The sequence below is a fragment of the Callithrix jacchus genome, chromosome 3, assembly GCF_049354715.1.
Source record: "Callithrix jacchus isolate 240 chromosome 3, calJac240_pri, whole genome shotgun sequence".
NCBI lineage: Eukaryota > Metazoa > Chordata > Mammalia > Primates > Cebidae > Callithrix > Callithrix jacchus.
Genome location: NC_133504.1, coordinates 36,205,682 through 36,219,419, shown reverse-complemented (window position 1 = coordinate 36,219,419; position 13,738 = coordinate 36,205,682). Strand labels below are relative to the sequence as shown.

General features: G+C 44.7%; 1 pseudogene; it reads left to right on the top strand.

Annotated features, from left to right (window-relative positions):
* Positions 1 to 10,746: 10,746 nt before the first annotated feature.
* Positions 10,747 to 12,243, top strand: LOC144581919 (uncharacterized; annotated as a pseudogene).
* The last annotated feature ends 1,495 nt before the right edge of the window (positions 12,244 to 13,738 follow it).

Sequence of the window (13,738 nt, the reverse complement as noted above, 5' to 3'; positions counted from 1 at the left end):
CCTCAATAGCTGTAAATGATGATTTACTGTTGTTATCATCATCACTGCCTATAGTGGCCAAGGACCTTCCAAGGTGTCAGCTCTGGAAGGAAAGATGTCCTTGGGAGGTGATGACACTCAGTACACAGGTGCTCAACAGATTGCATCCTCCTATCCTCAGATAATCCTTGACATAGCCACTGACACTTCCATTGTGTGGAAGAAAATCAGCCCAGAGTCACACAGCTAGTCAGCAGCACAAATCTAAGGTGCCTGGCCCTGCCTTCATGAGGGACCTGCCTGCAAGGACTCTGGCTTTGGGGAGCCTTTCCTGGGTGGCATGAATCACCTACCTTGTTTGAGCCCCAGACTCTGCTCACATCTCCTTCCTTTCCCTGTTTCTCCTTGGGCTATAATCAAGGTGACCCCAGCAACCCTTAATGGACATCATGGTACTCTCTGCCATTCACTTTTGGGCTAATCTGACTTCAACCCTGACTTACTTGGGCTCTCCTTTTACAACTAAGAAAACCCAGATCTGGGGCTCTTTATGCAGGTGGCGGCATACAAATAGAATTGAATGCTGTAGTTGTGTTATCCCTGTTTTGTTTTTGTTTTGCTTGTTCTCTTAGGGTTGCTTTTTTCTTTATGGTAAAGGCATTGGCTTTTCACTTGTAGCATCAATAGAAATTTGCAGTTTACAATAACTTTGTTATAGTAAATCGTAAAGAGATTTAAAGCTGTGGTTTTCTTTTTTTTTTTCTGAGACGGAATTTTGCTGTTGTTACCCAGGCTGGAGTGCAATGGCGCGATCTTGGCTCACTGCAACCTCCACCTCCTGGGTTCAGGCAATTCTTCTGCCTCAGCCTCCTGAGTAGCTGGGATTACAGGCCCGCACCACCAATTTTTTGTATTTTTAGTAGAGATGGGGTTTCACCATGTTGACCAGGATGGTCTCGATCTCTTAACCTCGTGATCCACCTGCCTCGGCCTCCCAAAGTGCTGGGATTACAGGCCTGAGCCACCGCACCCGGCCAAAGCCATGGTTTTCATCTGCCAGAGGCCTGAGTGAGTTTGAGCACACTCTGTGTGATCAGGCAGAAGCAGGCCTTCGGGAAGTTTAGCTGAGGTTGGGGCCAGGAAAGATGATGGACAGTGGGGGTCTGACCTGGTCACCAGACCCCTGGGTCCTGCCTACCTGCTTGGAATTCCCCACACATCACTCAAGAGGCTGCCAAACCCTCTGGGTATTGTGACCAAATCCCCCAGGAGAGAGGCTGACCAACTTTGTCAAAGTGCACAGATTCCTTGGACATCCCTGGGAGGTCAATCATGAGAGTCAACTTGGTTTTCTTCCTCTGATTAGGGTTCAGAATTAAATGTCTACCCTCACAGGCAGTAAGATAACATAGATAAATGACATCATCACCCTGTTTTTCAGATGTTAACATGTCTAGGCATTGGGGTGATTTGGGACCACACAACCTTGTGCCACAAAGTATAATTCCGAGGCCAGAGGGAGACATTTGATTGCCATGTTATGGTCTTATCACTGAGTGTAAAGGCAGTCTTGGTTCATTTGGGATTCTTTCTTATGTTTATATTTTATGAGAGCACCTTGAATTGACAAGGATATAATAATTTTTTGTTAGCTTTTAGTCAATGACTTCTAGCACAATTATGTGATCAGAAACACACTGTGTGAATGGATTTCTCTGAAATATGTTGAGGTTTGCCTGATGAACAAAATAAGTCAGGTTAATTTCTGTAAATGTACCATGCATGCTTAAAACAAATGTAGCTTCAACATTTGTTCCCAAGACAGATATAATGGATGGATGGCTTCATGGATGTGACGGAGATGGTTTACTATTGGGACTTTCTGCACCCTTCTGATGTTTTGTTGCTGAGAATATGAATGGCTGATAGGGAGCTGTGGAGCCTCCCACTCTGCTTCTGTGTGAGGTTCTTCCTGCCATCCTGCCATCATTTGTTTCTTATATTTTGCAGCCAAGACTAACCATGAGAAACCCTGGGAGCTCAGGAAGGAAGGAGCCACTCAGAAGCAGGGACAGGGAGCTGGTGGGGAAGACCAGAAATCAGGTCTGTGAAGGTTCCAGAGAGGACCTGTCCTTGGGAGGTACGTGGGGGACTGAGATGGGTGAGGGGCATTGGAGGTCATGGATGCTCTGTGGAATGTCCATTGTGAGGTACCAGGTTCCGGGGCTGGGGATTGGTGGAGAGGGAGTATAAAGCCCCAGGGTTGCTTAGGCAGCGCCCAGACAGGAGAAGGTGTGGTGGAAACCAGAGCCCTGGTCTCCATCTAATTGCTCCTGAGCCTTCCACTTTCTTGCCCCACATGTCCTGTTGCTTCCCTGATAGACTTTCCCTGACTTGTAGCTGAACGTCCTACTTGCCCTTGAAGAATTAGTTTGAACAGGATCCTTTCCCAGACCCCTTTCTCCTCCCCTTCTCCAGGTGCTCAATAGATCCCCTTCCCCTCTCTTCTTTTCCCTCCCCTCCCCTTCCCCAGCTCAGATGCTCTCCCTCATTTCCCCATCCCCTTCCCTCTCCCAGCCCTAAGCCACACCCACCTCTGTCCTGGCTGACTTAGGGCTCCCTGAGAGAACCAGGACATGCGGGTGTGGCAGCTGCTCTTTTGTCTCCTCCTGCTGGTGTTTCCCAGCCATCAATCCACCCATGTGAGTAGATGCTGGACCCACGGAGTTTCTTCCTTGTTATTGGGCCATGTCACATGGCAAATTATACATCACAGGCCAGTAATTTCAGCATTTTGGGGGGTTAAGGTGGGCAGATCACCTGAGTCCAGGAGTTTAAGACTAGCCTGGGATTCAGAGCCAAACCGCATCTCTACAGAAGATTCCTAAAAGATTAGATGGGCCTGGTGGTGTGTAGCTGTAGTTCCAGCTACTGGAGAGGCTGAAGTGGGAGGATCACTTGGGCCCAGGAGTTGGAGGCTGCAATGAGCTGAGATTGTCCCACTATACTCTTGTCTCAAACAAAACGAACCAAAACAAAGTGAAATGTCATTTGAGTTTTGTGTCCACTGGTTTGATGACTTTTTAGGAACTTCGGAGTCATCCTTGTCTTCTGCTCTCGGGGGGCTGCTCTAGGAAGTCTGTGTCCAGTCAGTGTGATGGGAGCTGAGAAGCCTGTCAGATGGGAGAGGAAAGGGCTGCACCTGTTGGGATGTTTGCAATGTGGGAGTCACTAGGAGTGACATGACCAGGATGCGAATGAGGACTGTATTGTTCTTTATTTTGTAAAATGTGTATGTGCAGATCATTGGTTGACCCAAAGCAGAAAGGGTCTTAAAGTCCTTATGTTGTCCAAATATAAAGAAATGACAGGCCACTGTGGTGGCTCACACGTGTAATTGGAAGGCTGAGGCCAGTGGATCAGGTGAGGTCAGGAGTTCCAGACCAGCCTGACAAACATGGTGAAACCCTGTCTCTACTAAAAATATAAAAATTAGCCAGACATGGTGGCAGGCGCCTGTAATCTCAGCTACTTGGGAGGTTGAGGCAGGACAATGGCTTGAACCCAGATGGTGGAGGTTGCAGTGAGCTGAGATTGCGCCACTGTACTCCAGCCTGGGTGACTGAGTGGGACACTGTCTCAAAAAAAAAAAAAAAAAAATTACAAAAAAAATTCTCTTTTTTTTTTTTTTCTAAAGACAGAGTCTCCCTCTTGTCTTCCAGGCTGGAGTGCAATGGCATGATCCTGGCTTACTGCAACCTCCGCCTCCCTGATTCAAGTGATTCTCCTGCCTCAGACTCCTGAGTAGCTGGGATTCCAGGTGCCCACCACCACACCTGGCTAATTTTTGTATTTTTAGTAGAGATGAGGTTTCACCATGTTGGCCAGGCTGGTCTGGAGCTCCTGAGCTCAGGTGATCCACTGGCCTCAGTCTCCCAAAGTCCTGGGATTACAGGCAAGAGCCACCGTGCCTGTCCTTTTTATGATTTTTTTTTTTAGATCATCAGCTTTTGTTAGTGTTAATGTATTTTATCTGTGGCCTAAGACAACTTTCCTTCTTTTAATATTGCCCAGGAAAGCCAAAAAATTGGATATCCCTGTTTTACCTCAAGAAAAAAAGACTCTACATTTGGAATGCCCAAAAACACTACCAGCCATGCAAAAAAACATGAGACTGGTAACTTCCAATCTTTTTTGAAGCAGTAGAATCCCCTGGTGATCTCTGATTACCTCTTGGAGGAGGTTGATGATTTCTAAAGATTATTATTTTTTACTGAAATATTGTAAGTGTCATTGACCTTTTCATTATTTCAACTATTATTATTCCAGGTTATGAGTTTTCTACCTGATTATTTGTATCCTGGGCATGACTTTCTTGGCATTCCCTGGATGCTCATCACTATTGTGTTCCTGGTAGTTTCTACAGCTGGCCTTTTCTCCAAAAAATTAGCTTGTGTGAGAGTATACTAACTTCCTATAGAGGTATACTTGTGATCACAAATAAGAAGAAATTATTTAAAGCAATTCATGGTTCTGGACTTTATTATGATTATTGGGTTTCACCAAAAACTTCAGGGAAATTATTAGCATAAGAATTATAAAAAATATCTGCCATTTACATTATGAAAATTAAATAGGTTGGTATTTGTTTAATAGAATGTCAACAGAGCTTTGGGTCAAAAATAAGTTATATATTTATTTTTTTACCTTTGTGCTCTTTATCAGGAATGGAGTATGAAGTTTCAGCACTTAAATAGGAAATTCCGTCTAAACTTTTCTGCTTTATAATTTATCTTATGGCTGGAAGGGAAGCTTTCTCTGTCTTCTCTAAAGGTTCACTGCAGAAACAAACTGACAACAGCTTAACAGGGGAAGAAAAACATAAAACAGGCATAAACACGGGAGCCAGCCAAAAAATGGAACTGCAAGAAGAGCCAGATGATTGATGCTTAAGGAGCACCCTCTTTTCAGGGGAGAGGGAGTTGGATGGAGATGGAGGCAATTTAGAGGGTAGTAAGTGATTTTTAGAAGAAAGAGCCGAAGGAAAAAAAAAGGTTGATTTGAGACAAAGTTCCTCTGAGATCACAGGGAAGAGGTGGCAAACTGCAGGAAAGTGAAGGGCAGGGCTGCACTGGGTCTCAGGACGCAGAGAAAGCCCCAGAGAATCTCAGAACTGCCCTTCAGAGAATCAATGAAAAGTATGTTCCAGCAGGGTAATTTCATATGACATCATTCATAGTGCATGCTCCAGGTTGCAGGTGGAGAGGGATCAGTATGTCCAAAGTCTGTACTTAATAAGAATTTGGTTGCTAAGTTGTGTCATCATTTGAGCCTTTTTGTCTATTGGATAAATCAAGCTCTACATTTTCTCTTGCCATTCATGACAGTAAAATTGTGGTTGGAGGCTGACCCTCCTTCTGAACAATGATCCAAGAACAAAGCACTAATACTACAATGCTTTTTATATTCAGGGGAAGAGGAAGAATGTTTTCTTTTTACAACCTAGATAATTACACACCATTTGGGACTGCCTTTCAAGATATCTAGAGAACAGAAAATAGATGAGTTATGAAGATATCTAGGCACATTTAACAGTCTCTCCTTTCTTTTTTTTTAAACAGAGTCTCACTCTGTGGCCCAGGCTGGAGTGCAGTGGCATAATCTCAGCTCAATGCAATCTCTGCCTCACAGGTTCCTGCGATTCTCCTGACCCAGCCTCCCAAGTAGCTGGAATTACAGGTGTACACCACCACGCCCATCGACTTTTTGTATTTTTAGTAGAGACAGGATTTCACCCTGTTTACCAGGCTGGTCTTGAACTCATGAACTCAGGTAACCCTCCTGCCTCAGCCTCTCAAAGTGCTGGGATTAGAGGTGTCAGCCACCACACCCTACCACATTTAACAGTCTCTACCCCACTTAGTCCTGAACAGAGAATTATCAATATAAATTGAGGGAAGTTTTTTTTTTTTTTTTGACAGAGTCTGGCTCTGTCACTCAGACTGGAGTACAATGGTGTGATCTTAGCTCACTGCAACCTCTACCTCCTGGGTTTAAGTGATTCTCCTGCCTCAGCCTCCCCAGTAGCTGGAACTATAGGTGCTCACCACAATGCCAAGCTAATTTTTGTATTTTTAGTAGAGATGGGGTTTCACCATGTTTGCCAGGCTGGTCTCAAACTCCCAATCTCAAGTGATTTACCCACCTTGGCCTCTCAAAGTGCTGGGATTACAAGCATGAGCCACCATGCCTGGGGAGGGGATGTTTTTTAATGTACCACTTTAAAAATATTCCACTAAGGAAAGTTTAGTTTAGCTGTTTGTCTTGGATATCTTTATACCTTCTCATCTTTCTCCTTGTCATCTAGTCATCTATTCAATTATCTCCTAAGCAGGGACATCTTGGGTGCCGTGAAACATTCATGCATCACGGTGTTTCTTCGCTTCTCATTCTTCATGTTTTTTTTTTTTTTTTTTTTTTTAATTTCTTCTAGCTCCAGACTGGACCCACCTCCTTTTCCTATGACATCTAGCAGAAACTGTGGGATAGATGTGGGGGCTCTTTCATCTTATTAGATTACCCATTGCTTCTATCAAAATCCTAGTACTTACTTTGTTTCTATCTTATGTGCAGATATCAGAGAAAACAAATTCTACAAAGAACTTGAAAGACGTTCTTTCAGGCAGGCTGTGGTGGCTTTTTTAGATGCCCCTTCTGCAGGAAAGGCTCTTGACAATTGGGTAAGTCTTGTTTGTTTGTTTTCCTTGCTTTTAGGCATAGTCTGCCAGGTCAGGACATGGATGTATTTTTCTCCCCAAAGCTCTGTGCTCAAGCCTTGGAGACGGATATGGCAGAGAGGAAGGCCACCTACAAGCAGCACAGATTGGTCATTGTGATGGATGTTTTTCCTTTTTGAGCTGGAGTCTGACTCTATTACTCAGGCTGGAGTGCAATGGTGCAATCTTGGCTCACTGCAACCTCCACCTCCTGGGTTTAAGCAATTATCTGCCTCAGGCTCCCGAGTAGCTTGCATTACAAGCCTGCGCCACTACACCCATCTAATTTTGTATTTTTAGTAGAGACAACGTTTCTCCATGTTGGTCAGGCTGATCTCTAACTCCTGACCTCAGGTGATCTGCCCACCTGAGACTCCCAAAACTCTGGGATTTCAGGCATGAGGCACCGCGCCCGGTTGTGATGGTCATTTTTAAGGATGTGTTTTAATTCTTCTTCAAGTCAATTCTTTCTCTGTCATCTAGATGGGAAATGAGGAAAAAACAGAGAGTGCCAGAGACACATGAGTCAGGAGCCAGCCCAGAAATGCCTGTGTCTAGAGAACCCTTTCTGGAGAGGTAGAAGCTCCTGTGAAGGCAGCTGCTTCATTTCTGCTGCACAGTTCACACACCCTGCTTCTCCTGTTGGGGGCTCGGGCTCGGGTGTGGTAATTGTTATGTTTCCTAGAAACAGTTCCAAGCACTTATGAAGAGAACAGTTGTCCTGTTGGGTGGCAGGACCCCATTTTTCTCAGGAGCCCTAGCTGAATGGCTCTTGGCTGGTCCCCCAGTGGTGGAGCTCAGGCTCCTCCACTGACTGTGGACATTGCCCCACCCTGACGTCTTGGCTACTTTTAACTGAGAAGATGATCCTACAAGGCAAATGGACCAGCTCCCCTTCCCACCTTGAGTCAGTGTGAAGGCGTTACTTTTCTTTCATTTGAGAAAAGTAACAACAATAGCATTTTAGAATGGGAGCTGTTAAGTGCCGATGAGAGCAGAGATTTCCTGGCTATGTCTTCATGGATTAATATTGTACCATAGATCTGCTTTAAGAAAAGAAGCATTTATTTGCACTTTTTGGAACCGCATTCTTTTTGCTTTTTTAAATTGATGATTGTGAACTATATAACTCCTTTAGTAAGTTAAATTTTGATGCCATCTTACTCTTGTAGCATTTGAAATGTGACCCTAAAACTTTCCTCTCTCTCTCTTTCTCTTTCTTCCTTCCCTCCCTCCCTTCTTTCCTTCCTGCCTTCCTTCTTTCTCTTTCTTTCTTTCTTTCTTTCTTTCTTTCTTTCTTTCTTTCTTTCTTTCTTTCTTTCTTTCTTTCTTTCTTTCTTTCTTTTTCTTTCTTCTTTCTCTCCCCCCCTCCCCCCTCACTGCAACCTCCACCTCCAGGGTGGAGGCAATTCTCCTGCCTCAGCATCTCAGGTAGCTGGGACTACATGCGCCTGACACCATGCCTGGCATTTTTTTTCTTTTTGTATTTTTAGTAGAGACACAGTTTCTCCATATTGGCCAGACTTATCTCTAACTTTTGACCTCAAGTGATCTGCCCACCTCAGCCTTCCAAAGTGCTGGGATTACAAGTGTGAGCCACCGCACCTGGCCTCCAGCTAATTTTTGTAGCTCTTACCTCTTCTCATGACTGTTAGTCTCTTTAGGTTCATTTCTGTTCATAAATATTGATAATGCCTGGTGAGATATGGAGGTTAGATCCACTGTGAATCCACAGAATTTTAAATGCCCCTATAGCTTGAAGAAAAGGGGCAGTGCTTCTCCTGTCCTGGCCCTCTAGATATTCTTCCCATCCATGGCTGTTCCTATTTTAATTTGAGTCCGTGCTCACATGATGGGTGATTTCCTTTGATATGTACTGGGAACCCTTCATTTAAAGCTCATTTCCAGGTGGTTAGAGCCTGACCTGTCCACAGCCTGTTGCGAGTTAAAAAAATCCCTGGACCAGGGTTCTGCAGTATTTTCCTCAGGGATGAGGGCCAGAGGGCTCCAGGGTCCTCTGAGGCATCTGGTCAATAAACCCTGTGCCTCTGGTAAGGGATCTGAGTGTGGCAAGGAGAGTGAGATGGCAGCGGAGGGCATGGAGGATTTCATCTGCACAGAACATGCAAGCCAGATTTAGTCCTACTCCCTTCTCTGGCCCTTAGCGGATTCAGGACCTCATCCAGTTCCCGTGAGAAACAGCAGCTGCGTCCCAGCTGAAAACACAGAGAAGACAAAGGTAAATGCTGGGGTCATTTTCACTCTGCCTGTATCAGGACACTGTAGTCTTTTCCTCCATCGCCCTCTCCTGGCCCGGCCTCTGCTCTGTGGGTTCTGTGACACCATTTCTGTCTGGACATTTTCAGAAGCAAAATCTTCCCCACAAGCTTTCTGGCTTCTCAGTTCCCAGCTGGTCACGTTGAGTGGCACCTCCAGCAGCCATGAATGCTTTGGGACTGAGGGCTGAAGGGCTTTTCCTGTTCTGTTTCCAGAAATAGCACGAAGAATGCCACTGACCTCCACTGCTGTAGGTCTCATGGCCCAGTGAACTCTGACTGATCTCTTTTGCTCCAGATGTTGTGGGGTCTCATTTCTGAAATATGTGGGGTTTTCTTTTATTTTGCTGTGATTTTGTTTGTTTTCTTCTATAAGGTAGGCGATTACCACTTGAAATACCTGCTGTGTTTTCAGAAGTGACAAAAGTGAAAACTCATTACTCCACCATTAATATGTGCTTTGTGCAATTTTTGAATGCTCTTCAACAAGGTCAATTCCACAGTTCATCACAGTTCCATCCCTGTTGGTAACTGTGTTGTGCAAAAACGCATCACCCCCATTCAGTGGTGCCCCGATCTAATATTCTTAGTGTCAGAGTTTCCATATTTGTAATAGAAAATATGCCTCGACTGTGAGTGAAGAGTGAATGAAACCTCTTACCCACAGTGACAATTCCCAACAAAGGCTTAAATGATGCTCTATGCTGGTTCTTGTGTAGCCTCTGTACCTTCTACAGCTGCCGAGTCCTATGATTACACATGATGGGACTTGCACACTTGAAATCAAACACATTTATAAAACTTGCTTTTTTCAGAATTCCCACCCCATTTTTCCATGGACAAAAATATTCTTTATGTCATAGTTCACTTAAAATTTGTATTACCTGGGAGTTAAAAGAAATATTCTAGCCATGCCTAACCGACTTCTATATGTAGGATTGTTCTGTGAGAAAACCCTCTCCCAGATCCCCAGCAGGTTTTCAGGAATCCTCGTTTCCCGTGAGCTGTTTGTGCTCATGGTGGCACCCCCAGAGTGAAGAACACCCTTTGTCAAGAAGGGAAGCAGAGGGGAAATGAGAGAGTCCTGCAGGCAGAGCTGGAATCAACTCCCACTCTGCCTCCTGCAAGCTGTGTGACCATGGACACATGCTCTCCTTCCTTTGGAAGCCTCCCTTTTCTTAGATTCGGGGTTGGGTGGTCACACTGACTTGCATAGTTTTGAGAATTAGAGAACATAAAAGGCCTGGAGAACATAATCTAAAAAGAAACTGCAGCACATGTGTAGACAATGAGCTTTTCATGCCTCTCTTACTCGCTGTTTATCTGATACAAGGAGCATGCTCTGGTGATGGTGGTGAGGGAGGAATGAGGATGGACATAGACACTTCTGTGTCTGAAATGTGCTTCTTCCTTACTGCGTTATGACTCTGTCTTCCCTGGGGCCGGCTCCCAGCCTGCCTACATTTGCACACAGACACAGTGGCATGTGGAGAAAACAGTTTGTCCCAATGACTTTTCTTCACTCCCCAGCTGTCAGCGGTACTTAGTGGAAGGGTGACTTCATGACACTGATGAAGCTATGTTGAAACCTAGAGAATGGAAAGGTGCAAAAAAATTAGCAGCAACATCAGATGCAGCCTGTGTTGGTGGTGGTCGTTCTGTCCATCAAATTAATATATTTCAAAACATTTCCTCCTTCTTCCCTGCAGTTCTATATGGCTGCAGCACAGCATCATCATTGCTCAGGATGCCCTACTTGCCCTATCTCATGGCTGACCCTTCAAGACCACTGATGGGTCGCCAACCATCTCCTCCATCTGGGTGTCACCTGGGAACTCAACCATTCCCATCAGCTAATGTTGATCTGGGACCTCTGACAACTCCTCAACTCCAGTGCCCACTAGGACCTCAAACACTTTCTGCAGCTGATGATTGTCTAAAACTCCAGGCAGCTCCACTACTCAGGTGTCCTCTTGGACCTCAACTACTTATTTTACTGGAATATACTCAGGTACCTCTACCACCTTCTCCAGCTGAAGATTTTCTAAGACCCCACACACCTCCACCTGAATGTCCTCTGGTATCTCTACCAGCTTCTTCCACTCAAGATGTTCTGAGACCACACACACCTTCACCCCAGTGTACTCTGTTACCTCCACCACCTTCTCCAACTGAAGATTTTCTGAACCCACACAAACCTCCACCCGGGTGTACTGTTACCCCTACCACCATCCCTAGGTGATGATTTTCTGAGACCACACATACCTCCACCTGAGTGTCTTCTGGTACCTCTACCACCTTCTTCAGGTAATGATTTTCTGAGGCTACACGCAGCTCCACCACTTGAATGATTTCTGGAGCCTCAACCTCCTATTTCACTCGAGTGCCCTCTGGGACTTCAACCACCTACTTCACTCAAGTGTCTTATGTGACCTCAACTGGTCTTCTCCAAGTGAAGATTCTGTGAGACCACAGTCACCTCCTCCAGCTGAGTGCTCTCTGGTACCATCTTCTCCAGCTGATGATCTTCTGAAACTGGAGACATCTCCAGAAATCGAGGGTCCTCTGAGACCTCATACATCTTCTCTATTAGAGCGTCATCTGGGACCTCCTTTACCTCTTCCAGCTGTTTGCTTTGTGGAACCTCCACCACCTCCTCCAGCTGCATCTCCTATGGGACTTTATCGACCTCATCCAGCTGTCTGCCCCAAGGTACCTCAACCACCTTATCCTGCTGTCTGTCTTGGGGGACCCCATCCACCTCATCCAGCGGTCCGTTTTGGGAGAACCCATCCACCTCATCCATCTGTCTGTTTTGGGGGACCCCATCCACCTTATCCATCTGTCTGTTTTGGGAGAACCCATCCACCTTATCCAGCTGTCTGTCCTGGGGACCTCATCTTCTTCCTTCAGCTTTGTGGCCTTTGGGAACTTACACTACTTCTCCACTTAATGTCTTCTGGAACCTCACTCACCTTCGCTTATTCATCATGATCAAGTGAGGATTCATCCCAGGGATGCAAGGCTGGTTCAACATACGCAAGTCTATCAACGTAATTCACCACATAAACAGAACCAAAAACAAAAACCACATGATTATCTCAATTGACGCAGAGAAGGCATTTGACAAAATTCAACAGCGCTTTATGCTAAAAACCCTCAATAAACTCGGTATCGATGGAATGTATCTCAAAGTAATAAAAGCTATTTATGACAAACCAACAGCCAATATCATACTGAATGGGCAAAAACTGGAAGCATTCCCTTTGAAATCTGGCACTAGACAAGGATGCCCTCTCTCACCACTCCTATTCAATATAGTACTGGAAGTTCTAGCCAGAGCAATCAGGCAAGAAACAGAAATAAAGGGTATTCAAATAGGAAAGGTGGAAGCCAAATTGTCTCTATTTGCAGACGACATGATAGTATACCTAGAAGACCCCATCACCTCAGCCCAAAAACTCCTGAAACTGATAAGCAACTTCAACAAAGTCTCAGGATATAAAATCAATGTGCAAAAATCAGAAGCATTCGTCTACACCAATAACAGACTTAAAGAAAGCCAAATCAATAGCGAACTGCCATTCGCAATTGCTACAAAAAGAATAAAATACCTTGGAATACAACTCACAAGGAACGTAAGGGACCTCTTCAAGGAGAACTACAAACCACTGCTCAACGAAATCAGAGAGGACACAAACAGATGGAGAAACATTCCATGTTCATGGTTAGGAAGAATTAACATCGTGAAAATGGCTATACTGCCCAAAGTAATTTACAGAATCAACGCTATCCCCATCAAGCTACCATTGACTTTCTTCACAGAACTGGAAAAAACCACCATGAACTTCATATGGAACCAAAAGAGAGCCCGCATAGCCAAGTCAATTCTAAGCAAAAAGAACACAGCGGGGGGCATCACACTACCAGATTTCAAACTATACTACAAGGCTACAGTAATCAAAACAGCATGGTACTGGTACCAAAACAGAGATATAGACCAATGGAACAAAACAGAGGCACCGGAGGCAACACAACATACATACAACTATACAATCTTTGATAAACCCGACAAAAACAAGCAATGGGGCAAGGATTCCATGTTTAACAAATGGTGTTGGGAAAACTGGCTAGCCATGTGCAGAAAGCAGAAACTGGACCCCTTCCTGACACCTTACACTAAAATTAACTCCAGATGGATTAAAGACTTAAACATAAGACCTGGCACCATAAAAACCCTAGAAGGAAATCTAGGCAAAACCATCCAGGACATAGGAGTAGGCAAGGACTTCATGAACAAAACACCAAAAGCATTGGCAACAAAAGCCAAAATAGACAAATGGGACCTAATCAAACTCCACAGCTTCTGCACGGCAAAAGAAACAGTCACTAGAGTGGATCAGCAACCAACAGAATGGGAAAAAATTTTTGCAGTCTACCCATCTGACAAAGGGCTGATATCCAGAATTTACAAAGAACTCAAACAGATTTACAGGAAAAAAACAAACAAGCCCATTCAAAAGTGGGCAAAGGATATGAACAGATACTTTACAAAAGAAGACATATGAGGCCAACAATCGTATGAAAAAATGCTCATCGTCACTGGTCATCAGAGAGATGCAAATCAAAACCACATTGAGATACCATCTCACGCCAGTTAGAATGGCGATCATTAAAAAATCTGGAGACAACAGATGCTGGAGAGGA